This window comes from Callospermophilus lateralis, chromosome 5 (genome assembly GCF_048772815.1).
Source record: "Callospermophilus lateralis isolate mCalLat2 chromosome 5, mCalLat2.hap1, whole genome shotgun sequence".
NCBI classification, from domain to species: domain Eukaryota; kingdom Metazoa; phylum Chordata; class Mammalia; order Rodentia; family Sciuridae; genus Callospermophilus; species Callospermophilus lateralis.
The window spans coordinates 26293344-26309124 of NC_135309.1; positions in this window are offsets into that span (position 1 = coordinate 26293344).

Here is a 15781-nt window from a genome sequence, read left to right on the forward strand (position 1 = left end):
CAATGGTACCTTTGCTATGTTTTTACATGTAGAAGCTATGTGCTCACTGACACAATGAGCTAATTTATTTATAGATGTTTTTCAGCACTCTAGTTCCACTGACCTTAATGCTATTTAAATATTTAAGTAATTTATGTATTTATTAATTTATTATTGTTATTTAAGATTTATGTACCAGGATGTATTGAATGGTTCAGATTCTCATGACCTGATTCATAGAAGTCAAGCCCTATTATGCAAAATGTGAATTTCAGTGTTCTTTATACTGACTTCTTTCCAAGTGAGGCTGTAGGTGCACTGGTTTTATGACAAGTAGTGGCACAATGCTGTGACATGGGCACTATCATATATTTGGGCTGGATGGGAACACAGATGTTTAAATGGAGATATGAAGACATGAAGCTGTGGAAGAGATCCCGAAGGAGTTGATGCTAGATACACTGGAGACGTGCTAGCAGGGGCATTGATAAGCAATTCAGAGACATCTGTACTGCCAAGCAGATTTAGCCTTTAGATGCCTTAATTTAAAAAGAGCTAAAAACGAACAAACAAAACATTAAAATTGAATTTCAACCTCCCTGGTGGTTCTCTCTAAGACACAGGAGGGTGGTACAGGGACATCATAGGTGTCCTGAAGATAAAAAGCTCTTAGAAATCAAGAGGGTGGACAATTATAGTCATGGATAAGGACATTAAATTGTCAGAATTGCAGATGGCAGCTTTACAGTCACACACAAAAGCAGGCAGATGCAGAGAAAAACCATCTAGAATCACTTCCCCATCTGCACCAGGGAACCTGACACCCAGATAGGACCAGACAGTATCACTCCGTGGAGGTGTAGCTTTTAAATAATGGACGTGCATTCTGTAAAGCGCCTAGGTTGGTTTTCTGTTTGTTTATTTATGTATTTATTTTTGCATTCTGAGGCCAAACTAATAAAAGCTCTTTTTTGCAATCACATTTGGACTTTCTCAGCTGACTCGGGGATTCTATTTCCAGTCTACTGTGATGTGTTGTTGTTGTTGGGTGTTGATTTTTTCCCCCTCTCCTATCATTTAAAATTTGTCCCTCCTTGCAGTGATTTCATTTCCAATTTTGCAGAACCGCTCTTTCCCTTTATAGTATTTCCAAAGTCAGTGTCTTGCTGAGCTCAGGGAATGTCCCTGCAGGCTGACCAGTGGGGACTCTTTGCAAGGGCACTGAATTGCATTGTGCACTGGTTAGGGGTTGAATGCTCCGGCTTCTTCCACCTTCTAATCCAGAACCAACTCCTATGGTCTTCTTGATACTGTGAAGTAAAGCTCTTAACTTGGTAGAACATGGGTATTCTATTTCAGAGGCCTATCTGCAGTCAAGCACAGTGGGCATGCACCTGTAATCCAGTGACTCAGGGGGACAGTAGGTTTGAGACCAGCATGGGCAACTTTGTGAGACTCTGACTCAAAAACAAACGAGCCAAGCATGGTGGCACATACCTGTAATCCCAGCAGCTCAGGGAAGCTAAGGTAGGAAGATCTTGAGTTCAAAGCCAGCCTCAGCAAAAGCGAGGAGCTAAGCAACTCAGTGAGACTCTGCCTCTAAATAAAATACAAAATAGGGCTGGGGATGTGGCTCAGTGTTCAAGTGTCCCTGAGTTCAATCCCTGGTACCTGCCATAATAAATAAATAAATAGCTGGGAATACAGCTCAATGGTAGAACATCCTGAGTTCAATCCCCAATTTAAAAAAAAAAAATTCTCGAAGCTTTACCTCTAGTATTTATTGAGTCTCTGCCATGCATCTGGACATGTGCCAACTCCTGGGAATCAGGGGATTTCAACGAGTTGTGTGTTACCTCCCCCAAACAATGCCCATTCCTGCCACTCCTTCTAAGCCAAGTCTGAAAGGTCAACTTCAATACCATTAAATGCTGAAATGTTCAGGGCAAGAATGAAAGAGAAGGACCCATGTAACCTGCAGTCATCCTGAAAAACTAGAGACAAGGGAGATGCCAGCTTTGGTCTCAAAGAATGGAAAAGACCTGTCGATTTCCCTTTGGTGACTCCTGTGAAAGAGCAAGTGGTCGAATCAAAGAGGATGGAGATCAATTTGCTGCTATCCTGGAAATCCCATCTGGGCCTCCTTGCACCAGCTGGGTAATTGGAATAGAATTGTTTGTTTACATTTCTAATGGTAAGTATTCCCTGCAGCTCTTATTCTACCCAGCTCCAGCCTAGAGAAACAGTGGGAAGTTTCTGTCCTCCTACTCCAACCTTAGGAACCTATCATCTGTGTCATCAGCCACACTTGACCGCACGTGCACAGTTGATAACAACTATTTCCTCCTACAGGGTCTTTCATCTAGGGGTACCAAAGCACTTATTAGACATTTAATGAACAATGCTAAGCAGGACCAAAAAAAAAAATCACACTTTATAAACACAGAGACTTGGGGACAGTTCCCAAAACTTCCGATAGTTCAAGGACAGAGCTCCCACCATGCCCAGTACTCTTCTGAACTGACCTCTTAGAATTTCAGAGCATACAATGGAAAATCTTTATCTTTTAAAAAATGTTCTTCAGAACATTCCTTTTTGTTGAAAATCGAGCCACTACAAAAGACTTCAAACATCCAAGCAAGAGATCTCAGGACTGGGAATCAGACAAGCTGATTCTAAGCCTGGCCAGATCTGTTGTGTGACCCTGTGACCTTGAGCAGGGCACTGAACACAACTGGCTGCTTGTCCAGTCAATACTCAGCTTTCTTCTCTCCTCGTACTCTTTAGCTACAAAGGCTAGAGCTAAGCAAACACTTTTGCAAGCCACCCTTGCTGATCAGCAAAGCCCAGAGATCCAGTTCTGGCCAACGAGGTGTAGGAAAATTCCACCCAACTTGCTGAGCAGTCTTTGGTTTTTCTGATAAATGACAGAGTCACAACTAGCATTGTTTCCCTCCTTCTCCATCTCATGAGCAGATAAAATTTGGGAAGCTTCAGAAAATGCCTTGTACCCAGGATGAAAGTCAACATGCAAAAACTGAACAGAGAGAAGGATTCTGGACTCTAGTGGCATCATGGAGAAGCCCTATCACGGCCTGCCCCAGATGTCCTGCTATGTTTTCTGTTGTGGCAACAGAACACCACAGATCAGATAATTTACAAAGAACACGGAATGCTTTAGCTCATGGCTCTGGAAGCTGGGAAGTCCAAGAACACAGTGCCCCCAACTGGTGGGCTTTCTGCTGCGTCTCAACATGGTGGAAGGCCCGCCTGGGTGAGATGAGCACGCAGCCAGTGCAGGTCCTTCTTCTTCTTACAAAGCCTTCAAGGAAGCTCCATCCTTATGACCTCACCTAGTCCTCATTATCTCTCTGAGGTGAGGGGGTCCCACCTCCAAGTACCCTTAACAGAACAATCTGGGGATTAAGTTTTCAACACACTGAAGGACATATTCAAAGCACTGCAAGTAAGAAGACAGCCATGCTGGTTTCTTTGGTGCTAAAATACAAGACATAAATTCACTACTTTCACCTCTTTAAGTGTACAGTTTGATGCCATTCATACGTGGTGCCACCATCACCGATGTCCATCCCCACAAATATTTCATCATCCTAAAGTGAAACTTTATCCATCAAATAATAACTCCTCCATATTGGTTTTCGAAATAGAAAAATGAATAAAGCAAAAATTAAATAAAGACATCCTTATAAATATCTATGACCCCTATGTACGAAAGGCTGCTGTCCAAGTCAGGAAAAGGACTTAACGAGCAGCTCAGAAAGGAGCCCAGGGTTTGGTGCAGAAAACCTGGTTCTGCACCTCACAGCTGGCACAAACCCAATGGAGGAGCTCTCCCTCCATCTCTGGAGATGCTGGGTGGGGTCCTCCATGTCCTGCTTCCTTGACTCTGTGCTGTGCAGGAACAAGAAAGAACATCACAAACGGATCCCTTCTGAGGTCTGCAAGAGTCCAACCATGAAGGGTCTGTGCCTCACCTCCCACCCTCAATAAGATGGTGCAGAAGGTCGGGGCCCAATGCTGACATTGGAGCATCTCACCAGGCCCCTGACCGCCCTGTGAAGGGGGAATCTCTAGTAATGCAGATGGGGATGCCATGGCCAGGGTCCTTCTTCCAAGGGCAGCCTGAGTCCCAGCAAAGAGGTGGAGCTGGAGGATCTCCTGGCAAAGGCGGCTCTGCTGTTCCTTCATTTCACATGCCTAGGATGGCTGCTCCGTCCCTGGCACCATCCTCAACCTCCTAGATACAGAGATGAAAAAGCCCTGCCCTCACGTGGTTTCTAGTTTGCAGAGGACTAAATGCTTGAGGCTCTAAGTCCTGGAGGCCACTTCCTGTTAAGGGCACTGTGAAGTGAGATCAACTTAATGGGACTGGGCACCCTGTAAAGAGTAGCTGTGTCCACTGTCTAGCTCTTTGACCTTGAATAAGTTACATACTGTCTTCAAGGCTCAGTTTTCTCATCCTTCAAAGGGAATAAGCCCATGGTGGTTGTGAGTGTGAAATGAAATGATGCTCAGTGAGCACTGTAGGAGCAGAAAGAGGGGACACCACTCCTCCGCCGTCATGGACAGCGTGGCCTGCTGCAGTCTGGCTGGGCACAATTCACAAGCCACTTATCAAGCAGAAACAAACTTTATTTTTAGAACACACGCCCCACCACAGGAGCTCTTCAGGAATTCCCTCAGAGCCCAACTGCCACCACCGGCTTCCCACAAGCCTCCAATCCCCCACTCCTCCTGCTCTTGAGGCCGATTGGCTGGGTGGCATGGGCGGAGCCAAAAGAGTCCCCCAATGAGCCGCTCCGTGGTCTGAAAGGGCGGGGAAACAGCCCAATGAGCGTCACCGCAGAGGAGCCAATCAGCTGGCAGCTGGAAGTTTGCTGGGGCCACGGTGAGCCAATCAGCTGGAAGTTTGCCGGGGCCCTTTCGGCTGTGGCTCTCAACAGTGGCTGACTCTCCTCCAACAAAGACAGGTGAGCAACAGAGAAGCGTGGCAAGTCTGTTGAATTAAAGTTAGGGGAAGGCAGGAAAGCATTCAGCTGTCAAGACCCAGAGAAGACCATCTGTTTTTATGCATGAGTTCAATGAAGAATGGACAGCTCTGTAGGTGTGATGTGAACCAAAGGGTGTGATCTAATGGTTGTTGAAGGGGACCCAGCAAGACCTGTCTGATGGATTCCTTTTGGTCTCTCTGTGCAGGGTATTCCTTCCTCCCAGGCATGGGGCAGGACTCCTCTTGAATGATAGTTTTCAAAAGAAGAGATTGAGAGTGACCCGTCAAGGTTTTATGGCTTTCTTGTGGGGAAAAGGGTTCTCGCTCCTGTACACTGCCCTGGGGAAGAGGAATTCTGGTCACAGTGACTCACGTTGGGGTAAAGAGGAGCAGGAGACAGGATGTCAGGGGAAGGTCAGAGGAAGACTTTGCTTCTAAAGACCTTCCAGTGTTCTTTAGCTCGAAGTGCTCAGTATGCCAAAGTGCCATGTTTGGCAATATCATTTTCTGAGCCCCAAGGGTGCTTAGCAAAGTACTTGCTCCATAATAAGTACTCAATAAAGCATATTAGTAGTCTTACACTACTTACAGCTCGAAAAAGAAAAAAGTTCAATTCTGGAACCTGTGTTTTTTTCAGGGGTTGGGGGAAAAAGAGTAGTTATTACGAGTCCTGGGTGTCTCCGAGAACTGAGCTGGGATAGAGGGATCACTGATTAGCCAATGGGGAAGAAATGTGGCTTAGTTGATTGAGATTTTATAAATAAAATCACAAAAACACCCCTTTATGGGGGATATCAAGGTGCAGGAACCCAACCCCTGCCTTCAGGGATTGCACAATCTGGTGAGAGAAAGAAACATGGTGAATATATTTAAAAATCTCCTGGCTGGAATGAATGTATGTGCACCATTAATATTTCTTTTTACAAAGGTTTCCAGCTCCTGGGAGGAGCCCCTTCATTCTCTGTCACCTTCCCTGGATATAATAATTTGGCATGAATTAACCGATTCACCTTATCTATAAATCAGACTTTAATCATCTCTTTCATTTCAATACAGCCTTTCTTCCAGGACAGGGTTTGTGAGCAAAATGTATTTGGACAAGACTTTCTCCAGAGGGTCACATTATGCCAAGGAAATGAATTCCCTCTCTCAGGCTCATAAAATGCAAAAATAAAATCAGCATTCCAGCTGAAGGCTGTGGAGACCAGGCGTGCATACTAATAAAACCTCCCTCTGCAGTGGCGCACTGGGAGGCACCAATCTGCATTTACCTTCACCAAGCCGGGGTACCAGTCAGCGCAGGGTAATCTGGCCACCTGCCTGCTGCAGCATGCGGCCTCTCCATCCAGTGGATGGCAGTGTGGGAGAGGCCACAGGGCTCTGCAGCTGCCTGCTAAGCTCTCTGGTCTTCATAAGATACACAAAACACCTCTCCACCCTTTTGCCTGAGACCACCTGGTGCCTTCCCTGATTGCATGCAAACTGAAATAACAGCCAAGCAATGCCTGGGAGGGGCCCAGAGCTCAAGGGTGGATGCCTTGTTTTGAAGCAAGAAGATCCGTCTTCAAATCCCTGCTCCCCACTTACTACCTTGGGCCCTAAAGTAATTCCTTAACCTTTTTGTGTCTCAATTTCCTTATTTTTTATTTAAGTAAGAATGCTACTAGCACCACCATCCTCAGGCTGTCATGAGAGTTAAATAAGACAAGGCTCACAGCACCCAGCAAAAACACAGTAAAAGTCAGACCAAACAAAAAAAGTGATCCTAAATTCTGCCTCTTCTCTCCCCATGGGGATGAGTTGGTTTGGAAAGGCACATAAGCCTTCCAGTCCTAAGTCAGAAAGCCACATCCTCCCACTCACAAGACCTCTCCTGGGTGCAGTACAAACTCACAGCAGTGACAGCACTCCCAAGTCACAGCATCCAGGGCAACACCCTAGTTCATCTGATTCGCAGCTTGTGCCTTTCTCTGAAATACCTCTTTTTTGTATATTTGGCAACCTTTGAGACTAAATAGATCAATGGTCCCCCAACGAATTTCGCCAGGGTCCCTTTGTTCAAATGGAAATCCTAAATGAAATCCCAACATACACAGAGATTTTGAGGATGGTGTTCAGAAGGGTTTCTGTTGTATCTGCAATGTTCTAATTCCTTATAAGCAGAATATGTAAATACATTTTTTGCATAATTAAAAGTTAATTTTTCTCAAGTCCCATATGAAAAGAAGACAAAAGCAAATCTGCTCTGGCTGTAGCCTCCTATCCACTGAGTACCCTCTCGATTCACCTCTGAGAATCCCCAGGCCTCTCAACACCCTTAAGCTCTGCAGAACACAATTAGTGAACCTCTAGTTTTATGGATGAGGAAACTGAAGGCAGAGTTTGGTACCTTGCCCTAACACTCAGAGCCGGATCAATGTCAGGACTCAAACTTGAACTGGACCTCCTGACTCCCATTTGCGTCACTCCTGTTATATTAAGTCAAAATTCTAAGAAAATTGGCATTTAAATGACCAGTCTATCACTAGAATGGGACAGCACATTAAAACTTAATATCTCCCACAAGCACTTTAGTACTAATTAGTTTCTCAAAATAGTTGCCCATCTCCTTGGAAGATGGTGTTTGGAACCGAAAGGCATTCTCTCCCCCAAGGGAGGGTAGAAAAGTACGAGCAAGCAGTGAACCTTATCCACCTAGGAAAATTGGGATGTGGCTGTCACTGTGGTGCTACAAGTCCTACAGCAACTTTGTGCTAATTAAAGCAAAAGGCAGACACAGGCAGACACCGCCCCATGCCAGGATGCATCGCTTGATGAGTGGAGAGCAGTCTAGATTTCAGTCTCCATTTACTCCTCCAATCAGGAGCCTTTTGCAGGAACCAATCTACCCAGTCGTGGCAGCCCTACTCATGGTAAGAAAAAAACAGATGCTTGGGTAAGAGGAAAGGATAGATATTTGGAAAAGATAGGAATAAGTGCTTGGAAGCAGAAGTGGGCATTTCAATTGTCCGTTTATTCATTCATTTATTTAGCAAAAAACTACTAGTGTTTACTGTACCTATGATTGGTATGAAAGAGAATGCAAGATTTTACAGCCTAGAGAGGGCAGAAAATAAAGTCACAGACAATAAAAATACAGTGTGGTTAAATTTTTGTATGGGTGGAGAAGAGCAGTCTATGGAGTTATCATTTGGAATACTTTGGGCTGCAAGTAAAAGAAATACTAAAATTGGCTTCAGTAGTAAGGAACATTCTAGATAACATAAGAAGTCTGGCAGAAAGTTGTGGCAAAATAGAGCAATTCATGATGTCATCCATAACCTAGATTCTTTTCAACTTCCTCCTCCACCCACCTCCACATGTTGGTTTTTTCCTCATATATGCCCCACAGGATAACTACTGTACCTCTAAACATTAGGTCCTCATATCATCATGCAAAAAATTTGAAAAGGCAGTTTTTCTCCTAAAATTATTTGTTAATCGGGAATAACCATTTTCCCCAGCATCCCCTGGTAGATATGCCTATGTCCTAACTACAAGGGAAGCTTGGAAAGTAAGAATCTCGGGTTTTCACCCACCACAGTGGGAAACAGGGTCTGAGACCAGAAAAGATGCTGAGAGTAGAAAATGGCTATTGGTTAGACAACCAGTAGTACCTGTCACTGGTGTACCAAGGAGGGACATGAAATCCAGATGTGCAGGTGGACATCAATGATGGTGAAATAATGGCCCATTATGAAGTCCATGCCCTGTTCTCCAGAGCATGTAAAGGCCCAGACTATTAAGGTGGAACCACTATAATCACATGATCCCTTAAAAGTCAGAGAGATGCAGGAGGTAGGTTTCAGAAACATTTGAAGTTTGAGGAGCATTTGGCATGCTGTTGATGATTTGAATATGAAGGCGGGCATTTGGTATAATGGATATGGGAACCTCAGTCCTACAACCCCAAGGAACTGAATTCTTCCAACAATCTGAATGAGTTTGAATTTAGATTCTTCCCCAGAACCTCTAGAGAGAAATATATCCCTACCTTATGAGACCCTAAACAGAGAATCCAGGCAAGCCCACCTGGATGTCTATCAGAAATGTGAGAACTATCACACATAGGTATCATCGTAAGCAACTAAATCTGTGGTTGTTGCAGCAGCAATAGAAATTCAATCAGGACTCCAAATGAGAACTTACTCCCGCTGCACCTTGAAGAATTAAGAGAAATTTCCAGGTAAAGAGAACATCATGAGCACAAGTCCAGAAGAGAGAAAGATGTTAGAGACCAGGAGGAAGTTCCTTCTGTGTGGGAGAAGCTATGAAAAAAGAGAAAGTTGAAAAAATAAGGGCAGGGAGATAAGTAGAAATCAATCAGGTGGGTTCTCAAATGTCAAGGTTGGGCTTCATCAGGATTGCAATAGGCAGTCATGGAAGAGTTTTAAGCAGGGAAGTCACGGGATCTGGAATCTGTGTTTACCAGATGACGCTAGTGGCTACCCAAAGAATAGACTGGGAGGTGGCAAGAGAGAAGGCAAGATGACCAGGTAAAGGACACAGTGGTGGTCCAGGAGACAGATGGTGACCATCTGGACAGGGGAAATGCTGGTGGGGCTAGAAACCAGTGAGCCACTTTGAATAAAATAGAGCAGAGAATTGACAGGGTTTATTGGACATATCAGTGAAGGAAAAGAAGGAAACCCGGTCAACCCTTGGTCATTACCACCTACCATTATAGCCCATGTTCCAAGGGCCAAGCTAGACACAGACATTGCCTCAGCAAAAATCCAGACCCAGACCCAACTGACAGAGAACTTAGAGACTTCCGACTTTGTCAGCTTGGTCACTGGTGGAACCATTCACGGAAAGAGGAGGAGCAGGCTTGCTGGGGAAGGGAAAAAGACAATGAGGTCCACTTTATATCTGAGGACATATTTATGGGACAAATAATAGTCAGCTTTTTCACTGCTGTGGCCCAAGACCTGACAAGAACAGCTAGAGAGGAAAAGTTGGGGCAGGGGGCTCATGGTTTCAGAGGTTGGTCCATAGATGGTCTATTCCATTTCTTGGGCCCTAGGTGAGGCAGAACATCATGGTGGAAGTGTATGGCAGAGGAAAGCATCTAGGAAAATGGCATCAGGAGAGAGAGAGAGAGAGAGAGAGAGAGAGAGAGAGAGAGAGAGCCCCTCATGGAGAAAATATAACCCCAATGGCATGTGCCCAGAGACCCACCTCCTCCGGCCACTCCCTATCTAATTGTACCACCAAATTAATCCCTACCAGGGGATTAATGCACGGGTTAGGTTAAACCTCGCATAACTGAATCATTTCATCTCTAAACTTTCTTGCATCATCTCATACATGAGCTCTTGGGGAGACACCACATATCTAAACCATAACAAATTATATCCACTAAGGCTTACACATACGGGTCCAGAGCCCATGAGTAAGATTTGGGCTGGAGACAGGGACAGGGAAGCACTAGCATGAACAAGAAAAATGACATGAATCGTTCAGAAGATGATGCCTGTGGGGAGAGGGGAATTGGGATATGGGGGCTGGGGATGTAGCTGAGTGACACACACATGCTTAGCATGCAAGGCCTTGGGTTCCATCCTCAGCACCAAATAGAAAGAGAGAGAGAAAGGGAGGGAGGGAGGAAGGAAAGAAAAAGGAAGAAAGAGAACTGTTCCATGGGATTTGCCTTCAAGAGCTGTCACTTCCACATTTTTGCCTCAGGATGAGAGACTTGCCAAAAATTGGGACTGTCATCTTCTCATCAAGTGGCTGGGTCTGATTCCAAGGGTTCCAGGAATGCTCACTAAAGGCAGAGGAATCGTGGAATGACTCAGGAAAGCCCACTGGACAATTCTGACTCTTCGTCATCAAAGAAAAAAGTTTTCTGTCTGCTTGTCCCTAGGAATTGTGCTCACCGGAAATACAGTCCCCAATGAGTTTGATGCCTGAGCTTGAGCCCTAATTTTCACTTAAATTAGTTGCTCACTTTAGAAGTGGATCCTCTTCCTGGATGACTCATGCCCCTTCCTGGGGGGGGACTCACAAGTCAGAAGTTCAGAGTTTCCAAATAAGTAGAGGCTTGATTTCAATGAGGCTGCAGGTGGTCATTGGGGATGTAGCATTCACTTGATTATGTTCCATCTCTGGAATTTAAACTTGAGGTGTAGAGAGAAAAAGATCATAGGAAATCATTTCAAATCACATGGGAATGGAAGCCAGGAAAGATGAGCCGCCGTTTGTGCAATGCACTGATGTCAGAACTGCTCTGCTGTTTATTTGCTGTGTGACCTGGGGCAAGTTACTTACCCATTCAATGCACCAATTTTAAAGTGCAAATTGAAAGCAATAATAGCACCAATTGCAAAGGGCTGGGGTGAAAATAGATAACAGATTTGGGAAGCTCAATATAGAGCCTTGAATATATCTCTCAGTAAATGTTAACTAGTGCATTCATTCCTGGGGCTCCTGAAATAGAGAGCCACAAGCAGGGTAGTTTAAACAGTAGAAATGGTTCATCTCTCAGTTTTGGGAATGGGAATCTGAGCTCAAGGTGTCAGCAGGGCTGGTTTCTTCAACAGTCTATGAGGGAGAATCTGTCCCAGGTCTCTCCCTTTAGCCTCTGAGGGTCTGCTGGCATCTTGACATCCCTCAGCTTCTGTCACATCACTGTGCTCTGTCTCCATCTTCACATGGTGTTCTTCCCATGTCCCCATCTGTATTCCAATTTCCCCTTCTAATGAGGACACCCGTGACTTTGGATTAGTGACCCACCCTACCCCATTATAACCTCATCTTAACTAATCACATCTGCGACAACCCTATTTCCAGCACATTTAAAAATACTAGGTGTGCTGGGCCTGGTGGCACATGCCTGGAATCCCAGCGATTTGGGAGGCTGAGGCAGGAGAATCGTGAGTGCAAAGCCAGCCTCAGCAACTTAGAGAGACCCTGTCTCAAAATAAAACATAAAAAGGATTGAGGATGTGACTTAGTCGTTAAACACCCCTAGGTTCAATTCTTGGTTCCCTTCCCCCAAAACGGACCGGGTGTTACAACATCCAACATATGAAATTCAGGGGGACATGATCTAACCCATAGCAGTAGGTGGGTTTGCTTTTAACATTATTATCATGCTCATATCAGATTACCCAAGTAGATCTGCATATCTTTTCAATCTTCCATTTTGAATTCATTTCCAACTTAGAAAAATATTGCAAAAATAGTACTTTATAGTCCCAGATGTCCATCCCTCACCTTCCCTAATGTTAGCATGATCATAGTGTCATTATCTAAACTAACATTTACACAATCCTCTCACCTAATTCGTAGACCTTCAAATTCTTCCAGTTGTCCCACCAATGTCCTTTTTGTGGTCTGGGATCTACACCAGGATCCCACATCATGTCTAGTTTTCTGTGCCTCTCATCACCTCCAATCTAGGTCAGTTCCTGGGTCTTAATCACACATTGCCTTGTCGTTTTTGAAGAGCAGTGACCCATTATTGTGGAAACTCTCCCTCATTGGGGGTTCATCTGATGTTTCCCCATGATTAAGTTCTCTTCTGCTTTCTTGTGAAGAATCCCACCACCAATCGCGTGCCTTTCTCCGCCAATCACATCAGGAGGGGCACCGAGTCTCGGAGCCAGGGGTTCTGGTGATCTTGACCTTGATCGCATGCTTCATGTGGTCTTCCAGGGTTCTCCACCGTGAAGCTGCTGCTTCTCCATGAGAAATGAGTACACCTGTGGAGAGGTGCCCTGAGACGATGTCAATATCCTCTTCCTCATACTTCCACCCACTTACTTCAGCACATATAGATGATCCTATTCACGACACTCATTTTGCCTAATGATGGTTTTCTATTTCCATCATTTTTTCTACATCTATTAATTTGAATTCTATTGATTCAATATAAGGAGAAATATTTATTCTTATTTATTAATTTTGGTACCAGGGATTGAACCCAGGGGCACTTAACCACTGAGCCATATCCCCAGCCCTTTTGATATTTTATAGAGAGACAGGGTCTTGCTGAGTTTCTTAGGGCTTCTCTAAATTGCTGAGGCTGACTTTGAGCTTGCGATCCTCCTGCCTTAGCCTCCCAAGTCACTGGGATGACAGGTGTGCATCACTGCATCCAGCAAAACCTCCCTAATTTTTGATGTTGTTGTTAGAGAACATAGTGTTGGCTCCCCGTCCACTTCTGGTTCTCAGGCCTGCCCATTTGTGAAGTATTTTCTATATGCCTGCATAAGGAAAGAGCTTTTTTTTTTTTTTTTTTTTTTTTTTTTTGCAAAAAACCTCATGACTTCATGACTTTAGTTCCCATTAATGGAATATTGGAGAGACAAGTGTGCCAAATGCGTTGCAGGGTGGAGAGGATGTTTAAATTATTCAGGAGAACTGCTTTTATACACTTTGGATATACCCGTTTACACACACAGAGTTAATGCTAATTAGATACAATTTCCATCTATTCATTAAAACAAACCCCAAAGCATTCAGAAATCCGCCACTGTTAGTCTAATGTTATCCTAGGCCCTTGAAAGCAAAGCTGCTTTTCTTAATAAAGGAAAACTTGACTTGGGTTTTGTTTTTAATACATATTTGCATTCGTGATAGGCGCTTTTGCTTCCTGTGTTCAGCTAACCCCCTCATTTGTTTCTTCTAATCATTCTTCAGCAACCATTTGTTGAGAACCTACTGTGTGGCAGACTCTTCTCTAAAAGCTGGGGGCCAAAGCAGAAAACAACACAGACACAGACTCCTGAGCTCTTGAGCTTCCTGCTCCACCAGAACAGGCAGACCCTACCACAGGAAGAACTCCAGCAGGGGTAGCTGCTCTGCAGTCGAGAGGCAGAGAGAGTCACAGGGTGGGCAGGACTCTCATGGAGATAGCATGAACAAGGAGGACCCCTCAAATGGGGAAGAAGAGGTGAGGTTTGAGCAGGGAACTGAAAGGAAGAAAGGGAAGCTCTGTGACCTCAGGAGGGGGGCACATTGCAGGAAAAGGGGCCGTAGACGCAAGGTTGGGTCAGGTCAAGGAGTGGGCTGCCTGTGCTAGAGAAAGAACTGTCCGTCTGTCCCCACGCGACTCGGCTTATCCTGTACACACACATCCTTCTTTGCTAAGTCTTAAATTTTAAGTGTCTTCCAATCTACCTCTCCTCCTCCACTTAATTTTTTTAACAGGCCTTTTAACAGTTTTAAATATATTTCCTCATTTGGAGAGTACTGTGAATATTTTATATAGTTAAAGAAAAGTGGAGAAAATCAGACCATGTATACCTTTCCATAGTAAAATATTCCATATTTATATAATCAATATATATTATTTGTGTATAAATCATAGATATGACAAACACAATATATTTGACAAGTTTAAATAGATCACTGTATTTAACACAAAAAACATATTATTTTTATATAAATATAGATATGATAAATACAATGTATTTAAGTTTTTAACAGTTTTAAATGTATTTCCTCATTTGGAAGGGTACTATACACATTTTAAATAGCTAGAGAAAGGTGGACAAAGTCAGACTTTGCGTGTGTGTATATATATATATATCAAAATATTACATATTTATATAACAAATATATATTATTTATGTTTTTGTTGTTCGTTTTAGGTATACATGACAGTAGAGTGTATTTTTTTAATATTCTATACATTTACTGGCAAATGAAATAATTTCCTTTTTCTTTAAAATTGAGTAATATTCCCTTGTGTATGTATAAAACACTTATCCATTCATCTGGTGAAGGGCACCTAGGTTGGTTCCATAGTTTGTGATTGTGAATTGAGCTCCTGTAAACATTGACGTGCCTTCATCACAATAATATGCTCATTTTTAGCCCTTTGGGTATAAATTGAGGAGTGGGATAACTGGTTCAAACAGTGGTTCCATTCCAAGTTTCCTAAGGAATCTCCATACTGCTTTTCATAGTGGTTTGTTGCACCAGTATATAATATCTGTAAAAGTGTATGTCATAAATACAATATATTTATGTTATAGAAATATTCTTTTTTATTATACACATAAGAAGTCTGCCTCTGGATGTTTTCTTTTTGATGTTTGCTAACAGCTTTACCACCCTCCCACTCTGCTGCTCCACACCCAGATCTGGAAGAGCTTCTGAGAAACCTCCTTCCGTTCATGTAACATCAAACCAAACTGCAGGCAGAAGTCTGCCACACACGCCCACCTGCACTGCTCCACTGCCTGCAGGAGGTTACTGAGCACTTGAAATGCAGTGAGACGCACGGTGCATGTGAATTCAGCGTTTTGAAGATAGTATGAAAGAATATAGAATACCCCATTCATCATTTTTGAGTTGGTTGTATGTCAGAATTATATTTCTTATAAAGTATTATTAAAATTTATTTCACCTATTTTTAACATTCTTAACGTGGGCAAATATTTTGCCAAATGCCATAACACACTCCTTAATCTCAGAAGTTCAAGAGGCTGAGACGGGAGGATCACAAGTTCAAGGCCAGCCTGGCAACTTCATGAGGCCCTATGCAACTTAGCGAGAGTCTGTCTCAAAATAAAAAATAAAAATAAAGCTGGGGATGTGGCTCCATGGTAAAGTATCTCTGGGTTCAATCCCCAGTACGAAAAAAAATTTTTTTTTTAAATTTTACTTATATGGCTCATATTTTTCATTCATCTTCTATTTCTATTAAGTAGAAGTAATAAATACCAGTGTATTAATAATGGCTAAAGTTTAGTTATTGTTTTTTTAATTCCTTCTTTTGACTTCTGTATTATTTTC